Here is a 17,117-nt window from a genome sequence, read left to right as displayed (position 1 = left end):
TCTCTCTCTCTCTCTCTTTCTCTTCCTTTTCTTTCCTTCCCTCCCTCCCTCTCTCCCTACTTTCTTTCTTTCTTTCATTCTTTCTTTCTTTGTATCAGAGATTGAACTCAGGACCTTGCTCTTGCAAGGCAGGCATGGTGCCACTGAGCTAAATCCCTGGAAAGTTAGTCTGTTTCTTACATGTGCCCCCTGCAGAATGGGAGGAGGAAGATGACAACAGGCACTGTGCCAGACTCCTCATTGCTGGTGTCTCTGGAATCTCCAACATGCCGGATGCCTGTCAGTCCTCAAAGGTAGTTGCGGAGTAAATAAATGTGTGCACATCGGCGTGAATGAAGAGAGGAAGAAAACCTAATTTCTCGTCCTGGATGTGCCACTAAGTTGCTTTCACTCTCTGGGTCTCATTCATCTCAACTATAAAATATATGGTGGCTCCAGCCCAGGAAGTCTCAAAGGAAATTTCGTGGATAAGACTGAAGGGCTTAAACAGGGGAGTCATATGCTAATATTTGCAATGGAAACAAACAAAAGAAAAAAAAAACATGGTGGGACCTTGTAGAAAGTGGATGGAAGGCACCCATTCTAGAGGCCAGGGAGTGGCCAGAAGGCTATGAAAGATGTATAGGACAGAGAGAAATGAGTCATCCACACTTATCAGAAGATAGCAGATAAAGCTCACAAACACTCTCAAGTGACAGACTGTTACCAGGAACCCAAATAGAGTCAAGTTATATATGTGGTGGGTGGAATGTTTTGTCTCTGTCCCTTTCTTACACACGCGCGCGCACACACACACACACACACACACACAGAACCTCCCATTTCAGTATCACCTGGATTCACCAGATTAAGTTTTTTAAAAACTAACGTTTTGATAAATCACCTTTCCAATGACTATATATAATTGACTCCTTTCTATGTGCAGCTTACAATAATGTGTAAAATTATGTATATGATAATATAATCTGCTAACATTATAAAAAATAGAAAACAATAAGTAAAGAACAAACCAGGCTTAGGGATAGATACACTAGATCAGACCAGGAAGGATGTTAAAACATAAAAAAAAAATACAAAAGTTCCAGGGTTTTATAAAAGTTGAGCCATATATTTGTCTTTTGAGCTTCCTAGTGGCCAGAACATGATGATGCTTGAAATGTAATAACAATATGAGGCTACATTGTTTGCACTGTATAAGGAAAAATAAACTAATATCATAGGAGAAAACTTTCTTGGGCACTTTAATTGGAAAGAAATAACTCATATTTTTTATAAACATAGGATAATACTACTTATTTTTAAAAACATAAATATACATAAGCAATTTTGAGGAAAATCTACTAGATCATTTATCATAATTCTTTCTCTAGGCAACTGGGTTGCAATGTTAGTGACTTCTTATTATTCTTCCAAATTTTCTAAATTTTCTAGAATGTCTAGATATAGAATTTATAATCAGGAAAATCCAATGAGCTGTTTTTCAGTTTCATTTAGAAACTGAAAATAATCACATAAACTTTACTGTTCTTAAATATATAATTTCATACCATTCAGTAAATTCATACTGTTGTGCAAGCATCCCTGCCATCCAGCTCTATATCTCTTTTTATGTTATAAAACTGAAACTACACCTATTAAAGAGTAGCTCCCAGTCCTCTCTCCTGCAGCCCCTGGCAACCATCATCCCACTTTCTGTCTTTGTGATTTTCATTATACTAAATATCTCATCATGGGCTTTTATACAGGGAGAACTAACCGATGTCGTATGCATTCTCCAATTTAAGAACTAGAAATCACTTGTAGAAATCATTTTATGAGAAGGATACTATTGTTTGATTAAAAAAATAGAGACATAAGGAAGAAGAAGGTCTGATCTGCTTATATATCAGCAACATATATTTGGATATGGGGATATAAATTATTTAATCCTATAATCAAGAATTTTAAAATCAAGTCTTCCTCTTGTTAGAAGAATGAACAAAAACAGTTATAATTTATTAAGTCTTTAGTATGTGCTAGGCACTATGCTAAGTATGTGATCTAAATGAGCCCAGCACCCCACCAGATCTAAGGCATGAGATTATCCTTCTCAGCCCAAACTGTAAATAGAAGGATATAATCACTTCCTGCCCATCATAAAAGTCACAGCTGACACCTCTATAACAAAAGAACATTTGACAAGAGAACATTGATTCAATCAAAAATTTACATGCACGGAAGCCTTTGAAATGAAGACCCAGAGACCCAGAGTGAACTGCCTATTTTTATGTTTAGCTTCAATGAAGCAGGCACAGCCACGTAGAAATAAGACTGGAAAAATAAGTCTAAGATAATGCCAATAGACCAAGTAAGGAAACCATCCAGGCTTTTCTGTTTCAATTCTTCTCAGCCCCTCAGCTGTATCATCTCTTCCTCTCCTGTATGATGCAGGACTCCTATGGGATAAGGGTCTTGATTTTTTTATAGCCAGTCATTATACAGAAAGCAGAGGAAAGTTACAGTAATATTTTAGGCACTATAACTGATTGGGTGGGTGGTTTGGTTCTGTGACCTGCCTTGGGGAAGAGGAATTCTGTGTCCATGGCTTCCCTCAAGGGAAAATCAGAGGCAGAAGGTAGGAGAGCAGGAAAAGGTCAGAGAGCAGTTTGGCTGAAAAGGAGTTCATTTTGGAGGGACATTTTCTGAGCCCTAACAGTCACATCAACTGATAGATTTAGTCAGTTCCTGCACCCTGTGGGAGATCACAGAGCGCTGAGCCTTGGTCCTTCTGACTCAGATCCCTGGGCACAATGGGACCCCTCCTTTCTTAGGTTAGCCTAATAAATGTACTACGGAAATGATTAAATGTTGACAAAGCCCATATTATTTCACACTAAACAAAAAAGGAAGAAATTTTCAGAAGATTTCATTCTAGTATGAATGCACAAAAATGTCTACATCAGTTTCAGAAGAAGAAATTGATCTATCCACCAAGATGTAGTGGATTATTATAACACGGTAAATTTTTATCCAGAAAAAAAAAAGAAATACTTAGCATGGTGAGGCAGCAAATATGGTGCCTTCATAGTGCTGGCAAGAGGGGGAAGAGGAAAATCTCACTTACTGCAGGTAGCCAGGCTATTTGGCAGGTGTCTGTCTTCTATGGTTTGTCCCGATTGCTGGCTTCACTAGAAAGTAACATTTAAAATTTAAAATCTTGTTGTTGGGAGAAAACATTAACTGAGTGTTCTAAGTCTATACTCACAGTTAAGTATAAGCTTTGGGTTCTGAAGAGAAAAAGAATTGGGTTCAAGTTCTGATGGTGACCTCATTTGGTCCTTTTGGCAAGTTATTTGACCCCTCTAATGAGTACTGACCCCATATGATTATTGAGAGTTTCAAGTAAGACATAGGCTGTTAATTGTTTTACCCCATGTCTGGCACATAGCAAGTGCTTAATAGATGAGAGTTAGAATTATTCCCTAGCTTAAGTTGCATCCCATTCCTGAACCACCCAGACTGGCCATGGGATGTCATGTTCTGACTGATTGGGCCTTGGTCATGGAGTGGCATTCTGAAAGGATGATCCTGACTTCTGCAAGGACAGAGAATTTTAGGAAGTCAAGAGTGTGTGTGGGAGAGCAGTGATTCCTAGACCTTTGAAGGCAACCAAGCCAAGATGATAGTAACTAGAAAGAAGGTGGTGATTGCACTGTCACAATTGAAGGTCAGGTATTGTGCTTCTGGTGAGCCATGGGCCATGAATAATGAGCTCTCTCCAGCTAAACCAGTAGTTCTACTTCTCCATGGAGACAGAGAAGGTTGAGTAACATCTACTACTAGGCTCCCTTTCCTATTCCAGATCAGGCCAGCATGTGCTCTTTTCATTTCAGACTTCTGAGAAAATGCAACCCCAAAGCATTTTCTAAAACATGTAACCTTGTGGAAGGACAGTATTTAAACTATAGCATATACAGATAGGAGCAGCCTCAAGAGCACACTGCCAGTCAGAGTCATCCCTCTATCCCTGGGGCCTTGGGAACTATGTCTTCTAAGCCTCTGCTATCCATCTTGATCACAAACAAGTAGTCTTGGCTTTCAAAACAGGAAGTAGCCCAACTTGGATTGCTGCTCTTCCTGGTAGCTTCCCTGTCCTTTCCAGAAATCCCTCCTCCAGAAAAAAGACTAGGCAGCTCTTCTGCAAAGAGAAAAACATCTTTCATGGAGCTCTGGAGAGACAGGGTGTGCAGTGGCACTGGACAGGAGATATGGGTAGGAGACAACGTGGTAAAGTTGCAGCACAGCCACCACCTCTGTACAAAGCGCATATGGAATTGAGAAAGCAAGCATCAAACAAGAGGAGGAGGACAGAATAGGTGTTTAGAACTGGCCATGCCCCAGGTGTTGGGTTGGATATTTATCTTGGAGATGTCTCTCAGTGATCCCGAGAAGTGCGCATTTTGTCTCTCATTTGACAGGCTCTGAGTTAGCCCAGCCAGAATTCATAGGTGTCTGCCTGCAAAAGTCCATACTTTCTCAGGCAGTCGTCTGGTTATTTTCACCTTGATAATACTCCATGACTCTAGCTATCTTTTTTCCTCCCATGTAGGTGAACCAGTAGGAAAGTAGTCTGAGACAACCAGTATCCACTGCAAGGAGGTAAGAACAGGCTTGTAACTGTGTACACACACATATATGCATGCACTTTGCATATTGTAGTGGGTAATGAAAATATTAGGGCTTATCACTGTGAGCAGCACTGCCATTCATCACACCAATTCCTCTCTTAAATGAGGACAGTCTAATTTCCTTGAAAGGAAAGCACCTCTATCAGTTTCATCTTGTTCACCCAAAGGATGGTGCCCCACTGCTATCTCACATGTGGCAGGTGCTCACTGTATACCACTTTAAATGGAAATGAATTTTATGCTTTATCTATGCTCCCAGGTCTTTGGGATTTGGAGGATTGCCTCCTCAATGTTAAAGAGCTTTTTAAAAGGGAATGTTTTCTTGAAAGTCCAAAGGGTTAAGAAACATCTGTTTGAAGGAGTCTAAGCTATGATATTTGTGCTTACTCCACCGAGGGACATTTCTCACAGGGGTGTTCATGTCTCACACATATAGTACTGTGCTGTATCCAAGATACTTCTTGTTTCTCAGTTTGATTTTGCCAAGAGTCTGACCAACACCCAAAGGCCCCTCTAGCTTAAACTAAGGCTTGTCTTGCCAGAAACCAAAGTTCCCAGCCATTTATCAATGTCTAATCCCTATCAGGCTCAGAATAGAACAATTGCCTGTAAAAGATGTGCAGGAAATTGCTGGTGACTTCCAGTAATAGCTAATGTGAGTGGGAAAGGCATACATTGTCATGGAATGGAGCAGGAGGATAAGAAGGCATTGTCAATGGCTTTATCCAAAAAGGGTGTGATTTTATTTTAAAAAATAAAAACTATTACAAGGTCTGTGTTACTTCCTACTTCATCCTGAGCTAGACTTCAAACAGTGATTCAGTTTTCCATCTTCTCTATGAGACAAGATGTGATTCCAACTGAAGCACATTGATTAACCCCAAATAACTTTCCCTCAATTTGCTAGATGCTCAAGAATTCCCTGAGGTCCCTGCTTTTGTTCTGAGTTAGCCATTTGGGAGCTTGGCACTGATCCTCATGTAACTATTCAAACTGAGTGAACCAGAAACATGTCAGGAATTACACAAGGACATATAGTACAGTTTAATTAGTTTAGAGAGAGGGTGGGTCTCCCCCCATCTTCCTAAACATCACTCAAGCAAATTGTTTTTTTTTTTATGGTCTTGTTAAAATAATTTCATGGTTGCAGTTTTGTTCTCATGCTAACTGAGCAGGACTGCGTGGGTTATTAAAAAGGGTAGTCAGCCTGGCGAAGGTGGGTGCATTCTCTTTGCTTTTAAAAAACAGGGGTTTAATCACCTGCTTGTGCAATGACATATTAAAGAACCCAATCTTGAATGTCAGCACAAGGCTGAAGCTCCGATTAATAATAGTCGCTAGCTAGGAAATTCTTTTGCTGACTTTAATCAGGAATTTTTCATAGTAACTGAGGCTGCCCACGGGTAGCCAGGCAGTAGGGATTTTCATTCCATCACGCACATTTTTCTCTTCATTGTGGTATGGAGAACATTACTTATTGGAACATGTGAGACAGCTTTGCTTTCTGCAAGTGGAAATCTTGTTGTTCCTCCTCCCTCAGTTTTTCAAAAACACTAGAGAACTGCCCTCTTTCAAGGAAGACAAGTTGCCAGTTTCAAAATATGGGTCTGCTGTGTTTAATTCCAGGGCTCCCAGTCTTCCTGGCGTCTCTCTGTCTTGTGATATCAATCTTGTGGGCATGAAAAAAGATGGGCAATCAGGGAAACCCATCTACTTTTTGTGGGAACCAGGTTCGGATTAAACAGATACTATTTTCTTGCTAAAGAAACTTGTATATCTCCCCATAATCCATGTTGTAAAATTTGAGCTTTTTAGTCTAATGTTCGAGACTGTTCATAATCTAGCTGCCAACCTTTTCTGGCTTCATTTCCCTTTTCTATCATGCCCCAGCTAGACCCCATTCACGTGGAGTGGCTTTCAGGGGCTTCCCTAACAAAAGCCCTTCTCTTTGCACATTTCTATTGGACAAAATCATTTCATCTTTTGAGGCAAATCAAATGGCATCTCCTGTAGGGAGTCTTCCTTGAAGACTATGCATTAGGGAGGGCATTGAGGCCACCTCACTAGTTACTTTGTTTAAAACATTTACAGTGTGTGTGTGTGTGTGTGTGTGTGTGTGTGTGTGTGTGTGTGCTACTAGCCTTTTAGGACTTTCCAAAGGATATGATGACTCACCAGTGCTTTGCTATTCTGAGTGAAGTTTGTAAAATCGGTCTTACCTGGAAGTGAGAACACTATCATCCCTCTATATTTGCAGGTTCTGAATCTGCTGATTTAAACAACCAGACCAAAAAATATCCCAATAGGGATTTGCATGTTTGTTTTCTTGTCATTCTTCCTTTAGCAGTATAGTATAACAACTATTTATATAACATTTGATTTATATAAATATATACATGATATATGTAATCCAGAGATGATTTAAAGAATACTGGAAGATATGCACAGATATATACAAATACCACACTATTTTATATAAGCTATGGAAGTCTCTGTAGACATTGGTATTCAGAGAGGATTGTGAAGCCATTCTCCTATAGATACTTGAGTGATGCCTGTAGTAGAAATGCATAATGTCAGGCTAACCCCAAACCACTGAATCAGAATCTGGATTTTGACAGGCTCCTCAGGTGAATCCTTTGAGCATTAAAGTTTTAGTAGCATTGACTTGAAGGACCCAAATATCATGAGGATTATGTTTAGTTCTTCCATGCTATGTGGTTGTTCAGCAAAACAGCACAAAATTCAATTTCACATATACCTTTTCAATATCACATATATCTAGGCCTTACCTGATTTAGTAGGGCAAACTCAGACAGAGTGTGCATTTTTAAAGATGACAAGTGATTAATATGCACAGAAAAGAAATTCATTGAAGATCTTGCAATCAATCTAACAGTTTAGAGGAACTATAGTATAAATTAGATCAACCTGATTTAAAAATGTGTGCTCAGTCCAACAGCAAGAACACTACTTAGGAATGTCAGTTTTTACCCCAGCTCAAAGCAACTGAATCTACAAGTGCATTTTAATAAGGTCTCAAAGTGATTGATATGTACCAGAAAGGTTGAGAAGCTCTGATGGAGGACAGTTTCGAAGTCCTCCAGGGTTTTGATACTTACCAGTTGATGCCTTGGCAAGTTATTCTCTGAGCTACAGTCTCTTTATCTTAAAAAAAAAAAAGCACCTACTTTCTCAAGGTTATTGTGAACATTCCACATATTCATTCACACAAACTGATTAGAAGACTACATGACTTCTGGTAAATGCTCAGGAAAAGTGAGTTACTGGTATTTAAAAAAATAATAATAATATTCCTTATCAGCCAGTCAGATCATCCATGGTGTCCCCCTGTAATGAGCAAAGTTCTATACCCATATGAGCAGACACACACATACACATATATGTAGGCACACTGCAAAAGAAGAAAACAGAAAAGACATTGCCTTTACCCTTGAGTGGCTCTTGGAGCAAAGAGAGAGAGAAGGCAAAACCATAGAGAAATAGACAAGCAAGCTTCTTCTGCAGCATGTCACCATGGAGAACATACTCTCACTGGCTAGATAGGCTGCTTGATGAGTTGTCACAAGGAAGAAGAATAGTTCTGGAGCTTGTTAACTAACTGATGAGTCAGGATCAACAGCAATTGAAGCATGAAAGTGGAAATACACAAAGAAGTCTTTGTGCCCAGATCCAGCAGGGCACAGTACTCCTCCTCTGTATTCCCTACCTATTGGAGTACACAGAGGCAGGATGCTGGGAAGAAGCCCAGCAGGGGATGGGACAGTGTCGAGGGGTGCCATAGGAGCCGTAGAAGCTAGGACACTCAGGCCTGGAATGATGACTAAGCCCAGATCTATAAGGAAATGCCCTGAGCTTCCAGGGGCAAGAAAATGGTTTTCAAATTTAGGTGAGGGGAGTGATCACTAATAATAGGATAAATATCAGCAGTCAGAAGTAGACTGGTAAGGACTGTCTGAGATTATGAGTATTTTGAAGACTATAAGCTAAAGTGGCATCAGAGTGAGGGGCAAAGTCTTGAGTCATAATAATATTCATAAAATTATTGCCTTAGTTTTCCATTGCTCTAATGAAATACCTAAGGCTGGATACTTTGGTAGGAAAGGCATTTGTTTAGCTCACATATTAATAAGTTGGAATTCCAAGATCAGGTGGCCCTAATTGTTCAGTCTCTGGTGAGGCCCCCTTGGCTACATCACATCATGGCATTTGGTATCACAACAGTGTCATCATGGTGAAATCACATGCAAAAGTATTAAACAGGGTCTCTAAGAACTACATTAATTTCTTCCAAGGCAACACACCCTGTGACTCAGTCACCTCCCACCTCTAAAGATTCCAATACCTCCCACATCACCATACTGGGGACTAAGTTTCCAATGCATGGGCCCTTGGGGGCACATTCAAACCATATCCAAACCATGGCAATATCTGCCAGCACTTTCTGTGTATCAACTCACTTTATCTGACAAGTACGTGTTTTAGGTACTATCCTACTGGTTAGAGAACTGAGATATAGAAATGTTAAAATATTTGCCCAGTGTCACATGATTAGTAGGTGGAAGAGCCAGGCAACTTGATTCTCATAACCAGTGCTCTGAACTGTTCAACTACATTGGCTATCAGCTGGTCATCAATTCTCCATTTTTTGGGTGGAGAGCTGATATGTGATGTTCATTTAGAAGATCTGTAACCCTGTCTTTGAGGAGGTGCCCACCTGAGAGACACACTTACTTCATTTCATATAGTGTCATTTCAGTCCACGTGGGGCAGATAGTGACTAAATGCCCATCCTATATCACACAGTGAGCTGACCTTCTGAGAAATATGGTTGAGTATAATACTGTCATAGCCCTGAGGATTCCAGGGTCTTGTGATTTCCTTGTTGGAGCAATGTAGGTCAGAGAGGTACGAACCACAGAATCAGGAGAGAATACTGTGGCTGCCATTTTCTTCCATAGAGGCCAATGGAACTAAGGTGGCAAAAGATTGACACCATACTTCCTACTTCTTATTTCCTCTGTGCCCAGTATCTTTGTCAGTATTTCCTCCAAATTTAGTTTAGTCCTTGGGTGTCTCACCTTCTCATCTTCTTTCATTTTTCTACATACCTCCTCAAGTCTCCTGATGGACAGCAATCACAGATCTGGTACAAATTAGGAAAAAACTTTTGACTAAATCTCAAAATTTCTCCAGAATGTGGTTAGAAATGACAGATGTCAGTCAGTTTTTCATTGCTGTAATAAATATCTGAGATAATTAATTTATAAAGACAAAAAGTTTATTTTGACTCACAGTTTTAGAAGTTTCAGTCCAGGGTGCATTGGCTCTATTGCTCTGGGTCTGTGGTGAGGCAGCACATCATGGCAGGAGCATGTGGTGGAGCAAAACTGCTCACTTCATGGCTGGGAAGAGAAAGATCAAGGAAGGATCCAGGAGTCCTACAATTTCCTTTAAGGACACATCCCTGAAGACTTCCCACTAACACCCACCTCTAAATTTCCACAGTCTTCAAATAACACCAGGCTGGGGACCAAGCCCTTAACATGGGGGCCTTTAGGGGACATTCCAGATCTAAACCGTAGCACATGGTGTGTTTTGCTGGTCCACATGGTAGAGAAGGAGACTATAGAAGACCCATCTCAACTCTGTCTAGAAGTGATACACATCACTTCCCCTTACATTCCACAGCTCTAGGCAAGTCACATAGCCATGCCCAACCGAGTTCAAAATAATATGTGTGACTGAAGAACTTGCTGGTGCGTAACAACCACCACACAGGTTGTCACTGTTTTGATGGACAGATAAACTGAATTCAAAAATGGAGGTCAAAGAAGTTGTCCAAGGTTAAACAGCTAGTAAGTGATTGACCCAGGAGTCAAATTTAGCCTTTGTGAATTAGGACAGAGGTCATTAAACATTCTCTGTGAGGGTCAAAGAGAGAATATATTAACTTTTGCAGGCCATGTAGCCTCTGCCTAAACTATTTATCTGTACTTCAGCCACAGACCATATGTAAATAAATAGGCCTGACTGTACTTCAATAACACTTTATTTACAAAAATATGGAGTGGGCTAGATTTGACTAGTAGGGCATGATTTGCTGATCCCTAATTGAGAGTCCTTGCTTATGACTTTAAGGTTACCCTTAGCTCTGAAAATTGTGAAATGATGAACAAGTTAGAATCATAACCATTTTCTACCAAATGTCTACTACAGTGTTACCTGTCTGGTTAGTCAGAGTTAAATAATTTCACAGCCTTTAATGGGTCACTGAGCTTTCATCCAGCCAAGGTCAAGTGTAACCAGCTTCTCTTTGGGGCCTGGCTAATTATTACTGTATGAGTTTAAAAGGAATGGCAGATGGGTAATTTTCTTACTAAAAATGACAACAGGAACCCTACCAAAGACTAAGTAAGCCACTATTAAACCCCCATTAGCTGTGTAGGGTCATTTCTAATGGCACATTCACCCATGGGACAATTGTTCTGCTGGCCTGTGCTAACCAGCAATTGAAATCAATGGGAAGCTTTGAGCACCAAAGCAGGGGTTTTTTTCTGTTCCACCTAACCCAGACCTTGTTTTTCCAGCTGACACTCTGCCTGTGTCAGCTAATTCCTGCTTTGGAAAATGCATTCCGGGGTTAATAAAGACTTTAAAGTCACCATTTTCTCACCATGTTATTAAAACCCAATTGGCTTTGTATATTCCTAATATGATCAGGCGATTCCTACGCCGTTTTAGAAACTGCTGGAATGTCACAGAATCTGGATTTCCCATTGGGAAGGCCTGAGGTATATTTGTGAGCTCATTGTTTCTAAATGATTCAAGTTCTACAATGGTGAGTCAGTGAATTAGAGACGGCAGTATTACTGGCTTGCGTGCACATCTTAAAATCTGTAAGGCAGCATTCACCTTCACTAAGTTCTTGCCAGCTGTAGGAAGCTGGGCATGCTACCTTACTTTACTGAGTCTCAGTTTCTGTGATGATGAGGCCAATGTCACAGTGTTGTGAGGAGGGACACAATGTTTAAGTGCCCACACGTCCCTCCATGAAGGGCAGCTGGACAGACGCAGGAAGGCCCCAGGTTCAGCCAAGCCCAAACTAGCTGGGAACTGACTCTAGAAAGTTGGCAGAATCAGACCCAAGCTGGGTCCCTAGTGCTAAACTGGAGTTCATCAGGAGAAACAATGACAAGCCAGAATGATTAGCAGAATGAACTAGTGGAACCTGCCCACCATGAGCCTTGGTCATGCTAAGTGGCACTGAGTCTTCCCCAGGCTGGGCCACAGCTATCTCAAAGGAGAAGGCCCATGTGGGGCAGAGGAAAAGCAGCCTTCACTTCAGCTGCCTACCTTCCTCTCCATAATCAGTTCTCACAAGTGTGACTCTGAGCTCATGAGGGGCCTGATAAAACAAGTGGGTATGGCTTGCATGGCTAGGCACCCAGGTACAGGGTAGGTGTACAATCTACCCTGAGCTCCAGATCCTTGGTGGTAGTGCTGCAAGCAGAGCACCAGAAGTTTATACCTTGTGGAAGCATCAGATACCTGAATGAGATCTCTGAGCTCTTTAAGTCTTTCTACTTCCCATTTTTTTAATAAGAAAACAGAGACCCAGTGATAGGTGGTTAGTGCTTTGCCTAGCATCATCTAGACAGCAGGATGGTGGGCCAAGCTTGGAACTGAACTCAATCTCTATCTACTTATCTATTTTAACAACCCTTTAAGGATGGGGGAGGGATAGGTATAGCTCAGTCATACAGGCTGTGTCATAGAGGCTCCATGATAGAGCCTGTGTTTATCAAGAGCAAGGCCCTAGGTTCCATCCCCAGGCTACCAAAAAAAAAAAAAAAAAAAAAAAAAAAAAAAAAAAAAAAAAAAAAAAAAAAAAAGGCAGATACACTGAACAGAAAGAGAACAGTGTGAAGTCTAGAAAACAAATTTCTAAAATTCCTAGCTATATCCAAGGAAGAATTTTTCCCCTTTATAATCCCTTTGTAATACCCACAGGGAAATAAGGACCCTCTCCCTATTTCCTCTACCCTTGAGTATATTCAAGTCAAGTATTCCTACCCAGGGGGAAGGATAGCCCCAGATCCAGAAGATCAAATACAAATACTAAACACTGCTTTCACCTTATTTTTTGGTTTGTTTGTTTGTTTGTTTTGGTAGAAGTTTTCTACCTATGCCTGACCCTGCCATTTCCTAGCTGTGTCTTTGGGCTCCCTGAGCTCTGACTACCACCTAATAGCCCCAACACAACAGAGGTAATTAAAATCAGGGCTCTTTTGTAAGCTGTAAAATGTTAGATGAATGTAAACCTTTGGCCAAAGGATTTTATTTCTTTGTAAAGCATATTGAGGCAGAGAATTCCAAGTTGGGAGCAGGTGTGTCTCTTTTCCTTTAAAGGGGAATAGAGAAAAACCTCCAGGCAGCCATTCTGCAGAGCCTGGAACCTCCTTCCTGTTTTTACAACCTCCCTGCCAACAGTCCAGGGGGTAACAAAGTCTCTCTCTCTGAAATCTGCAGTCAGTTGCATTCCAGGCAGACTTGCCAATCATTAGCCATGCAATTTTGTTTATACTGCCCCGGCCTGGAATTTGGCCTCTTACAAAACTCCAGCTACAAAGGGAGAACTGGTTGGGCCAAAACTGCACAGTGAGTGTGCAAGAAGCGTCCCAGGAAGGTAGCTGGAAGTGCTTGTTAAACAGACATTAGGCCTGGGCGGCCCACCAAGCCCAGCCCTAAGTTCCCAGCTGGCCTTTCTGTTGATATTGAATTGAGAGTCTGAGGTGTGATCTGGCCCATGGACAGGACAACTCCTCTCAGATTTGAATGACTTTCTAGCTTCAGAAAAAGGTCAAGGTCTCACTGACAAAATTAGCAGCAGCATTGCCTTCAAATCTTTGCCTTGTGGAGGGATTAACATTTGTTAGGCATCTTCTGTCCAGCAAGGAAAGTATCATCTTCATTATTTCCCTAGGACAGCTCTACAGAAGCCAAAGCTGGGCTTCTGATCACTGGGTTACTTTGATGAAGGTCAGAAAGTCAGGAAACTTATAGAATGGCCCCTGCTGTTTGCATCCACCACGGAACATCCCTGCTTTTCTCCTTTCTTGGGATAAGAAATCCAGCTGCCTGTCTCCATGGGCTGGGCATGAGTTCCAGGCTAATCCAATCATAAGACCCCACTCTCCTGCTAAAAATGAAATAAGGACATGGGACCAAGTCTGACCAATGAGACCCTGTTTTACACCTATGAACACATATATTCCTCTGCAGTGGTTTAATTATGTGTCCCTCAAACTCGTATTTTAAAATGCTAACCTCCAGTGTACCATGGTATTAGGAGAAGGGGGCTTTTGGGAATTGATTGGGTCATACCTCATGACTGACATAGTGCCTTTATAAAAGGGACTCCACAGAGCTTTCTCATCTTCTTTCCAGCATGCAGGGATACAGTCAACAGACTATAAGCTGAAAGAGGACTCTTACCAAAGCACATCCAGGCTGGTACCCTGACCTCAGACTTTATGAGAAATAAATTTCTGTTATTTGTAAACCACTTAGTCTGTGGTAATTTGTCATAGTGGTCTGAATTGAATAAGATACCTGTAGAAACTCAATGATATAGGTCCCCATTTTACAGATGAACAAACTGAGATACAGCAAAGTTAAGCAACTTGCCTGAGGTCGCACAGGTAGTAGAAGTGCCAGGTTTCTGGCTTCAAAACCTATGTTCTTACCTACTATGCTAGTGAAGCTAGTTCTGCCATGCTGCTTCTTTGGGCTTTTGGTTTTTGTTCCACCTGCCAGTCAGCCTCCACTCCTCTTTCATTATCATTTTAACAATCTTTTCAGGTCAAGCCACTTCTCATAGCTTCTAAATCATTGCCTATATCCCACAGGATCAACTCTAAGTACTGAGCTAGCAACTAGGTTTGTTCTGCCTCCCTAAACAGCTAAACTACATATATGTAGGTGTATACACACACACACACACACACACACACACACACAGACACACACACACACACACACACACACACAGCCTTTGCAGAAAGACCAGTCTACTTAGGGCTTCTTCCAAAACATGTTAGCTTTCTAGGGTGCCACTGTGCATACATAGAATGCAAGCCATATATGGAATTCAAAAAATTTTAGTAGCCACATTAAGAAAGTAAAATGAAATTGGCAAAAATAATTTTAATATCATGTTCAGTATTAGCATTTAAACATGTAATTGATATAAAACAAATTATGAATGCATCTATTGTTTTTGGTTAAAGTTTTGGCAATCTGGTACGAATTTTACTTTTACAGGATGTCTCAATTTTATAATAACCATATGTTTCTGGTGGCCGTGGTATTGGACAGTGCAGCTCTAGAAGAAGGCTTCTACTAATTTTTTAAGTCAAAGCATATATAGGGAATGATCAAATTGTAATGGTATTGTGGGAGTAAATAGTTGAGATTGCCCAGGACCAGAGGCAACAGGACAGATATCCCAGTTTCCCACTCCTCTCTCCCAGTATAGAGGGCTAGATATGCAGAGGTGTTATGTGTCTTAGGAAAAGGCCACCAATTTGAGAATTTCGGCCTTGCTTTTGAGTTAAGTGGCATGGCCAACCTGGTATATGGCAGGGCAGAAACAAAATTTGAACCAAGCTGTCTTTGCTGCAGAGTCTTTAGTTTACACTGTTTGGCTATACAACTTTCTAGTGCTACCAAAAAGTTGAAGATTTTCGTTTTAAAATATTCTGCCTAATATCTCACATTTATTCATTCTTTCTAGATTGGGCTTCTAATCTGAGCCAGGCCCATGGACACTAGGGCTACAAGGATAAATAATATTTGCTTAAGGAGCTCATGAAATAATTACCTTATGCCTCACAGTTGTGCAACAAATCAGTTACGTCTAGGTTAAAGTTAATGAAGCTAGTGGAATAATTGCGAATTAAGAAAGGTAGTCTTTTGGTAGGAGCATATGTATGGGATTTTTCAGGGTGGTATTGATTATGTTTCTGTTTCCAAATTCCCCTGTAACTTCTTCACCATTAATTTCTTTGAAAGCAAATTTTTTGTTTTATTTTTTGGTTTCTAACTTGGCCTTACTTCCTTTACTTTTCAGCTAAGCTTTAATAGGGCAAACCTGCACTGACTCTTTTAGGGCTGAGGATGTTACAATACTCTGAGAAAGTGGAAGTGATGATATATGGTAATTTTGTAGGGCAAAATATCCATGCAACCCAAATGTCCACTTGAGCTCCTAAGCGGTCAATCAGTGTTGTATCCATTGAAATGTCTCTGAGCTGAAAATCTGACCCAGAAATTTATTCTCAGTTCTGACAAGAGGTCTAGTGGGGCTTTGGCTCGGCAGCTTATTAATGTTGGGGCCAGTGACTGATCCCTTGGCCTCTCCCCTCATATTTATCCCTCACAATTGCGTGATGATCCCCTAGCTCCAGATAGCACATCTTGGTTCAAGCCAAGATGGGGCAGGCAAGGTGTTGTGACTGCTAGGTGCATAAAAAAGCAGTTGGTTTCAAAATAGATGGAAACACATAGCTCTTCCTGGTGTCCATCTTCTGTGAGTTGCCTGGACTAACCTGGTGCCTAGACCAGTGGATGGTGCCTCAGGCCAGTGACTGCTCTCAACTGGCCTTACGGGTATGATGTGGCCATCCCCTGCTGAAGTTTATTCTTCCTATTTGCCTCTGGTCCTTAGGTCTGTTTACACTAGTTCTGCTCAGTGGCTCAGTGTCCTTTGCTGGGATCTCTGGGAATTTGCAGATACCTTATACACTAATACTGACAGACTCATTTGTCCAGGTGATTCTTCCTGCAAAAGCTGCACAGTTATCCCTGGACTAGTCCTTGTGCAGCACCCTTCTCAGCTATTTTCTGTTCACCACACACGGGGGAGCATGCCACAAGCTCTCATCTTCCCCTTGCCCATCCTCTGTTTCCAGGATCCTCCTGGATGTTTCCACCATGCCATCCTCCACTGTTTCTCCCTTATTTGTGAAAGCCAGCCTCCTGTGTGGTTGGTCCCTTCCTTTTCACCACTATGTTCCCTACAAAACAATCTCAGGGGAGCAGAGGGAGCAGGGTTCCCCTTCCTCAACTCATTTAAGCTCAGGACTTCCTCTAAGTTGAATCTTTTCCTCTATCTTGAAATGGCCTCCACTATTTCCTCTTTCCTGAGAGTACTATAGTTTGAATGTGTTCCCCAAAATTTCATGTGTTGAAAATGTAATCTTCAGACTCTTAAATTGATGATATTTGGAAGTGGGACCTTTAGGAGGTAATTAGCATTAGATGCGGTCAGGAGGGTGGGGCCACATGATGAGATTAGTGGCTTTATAAGTAGAGGAAAAGAGATCTGAGCTGGCCCAATTTCTGTGTCTTGCTGTGTGCTTTTCT

At 41.1% G+C, this 17,117-nt stretch overlaps 1 long non-coding RNA gene across 2 annotated transcripts in view; it reads right to left on the bottom strand.

Moving 5' to 3' along the window:
* The window catches only part of LOC104860849, a 51,188-nt gene extending 40,713 nt beyond the window's left edge, over nucleotides 1-10,475 (bottom strand). Inside the window, exons 1-3 of one of the 2 annotated variants that reach the window (XR_779811.1) lie at nucleotides 10,181-10,475; nucleotides 9,984-10,093; nucleotides 3,104-3,167 (exon numbers count right to left, since the gene is read on the bottom strand). This is a non-coding gene — a long non-coding RNA (uncharacterized LOC104860849). The remainder of the gene's footprint in view (nucleotides 1-3,103; nucleotides 3,168-9,983; nucleotides 10,094-10,180) is intronic. The other variant, XR_779812.2, reaches the window with a different exon arrangement.
* Nucleotides 10,476-17,117: the final 6,642 nt, after the last annotated feature.

This window comes from Fukomys damarensis, unplaced genomic scaffold (assembly GCF_012274545.1).
Source record: "Fukomys damarensis isolate Sample0158 unplaced genomic scaffold, DMR_v1.0_HiC HiC_scaffold_9, whole genome shotgun sequence".
Classification (NCBI taxonomy): Eukaryota; Metazoa; Chordata; class Mammalia; order Rodentia; family Bathyergidae; genus Fukomys; species Fukomys damarensis.
Note: the sequence above shows the minus strand (reverse complement) of the source record. Positions and strands in the feature narration are given on the sequence as shown.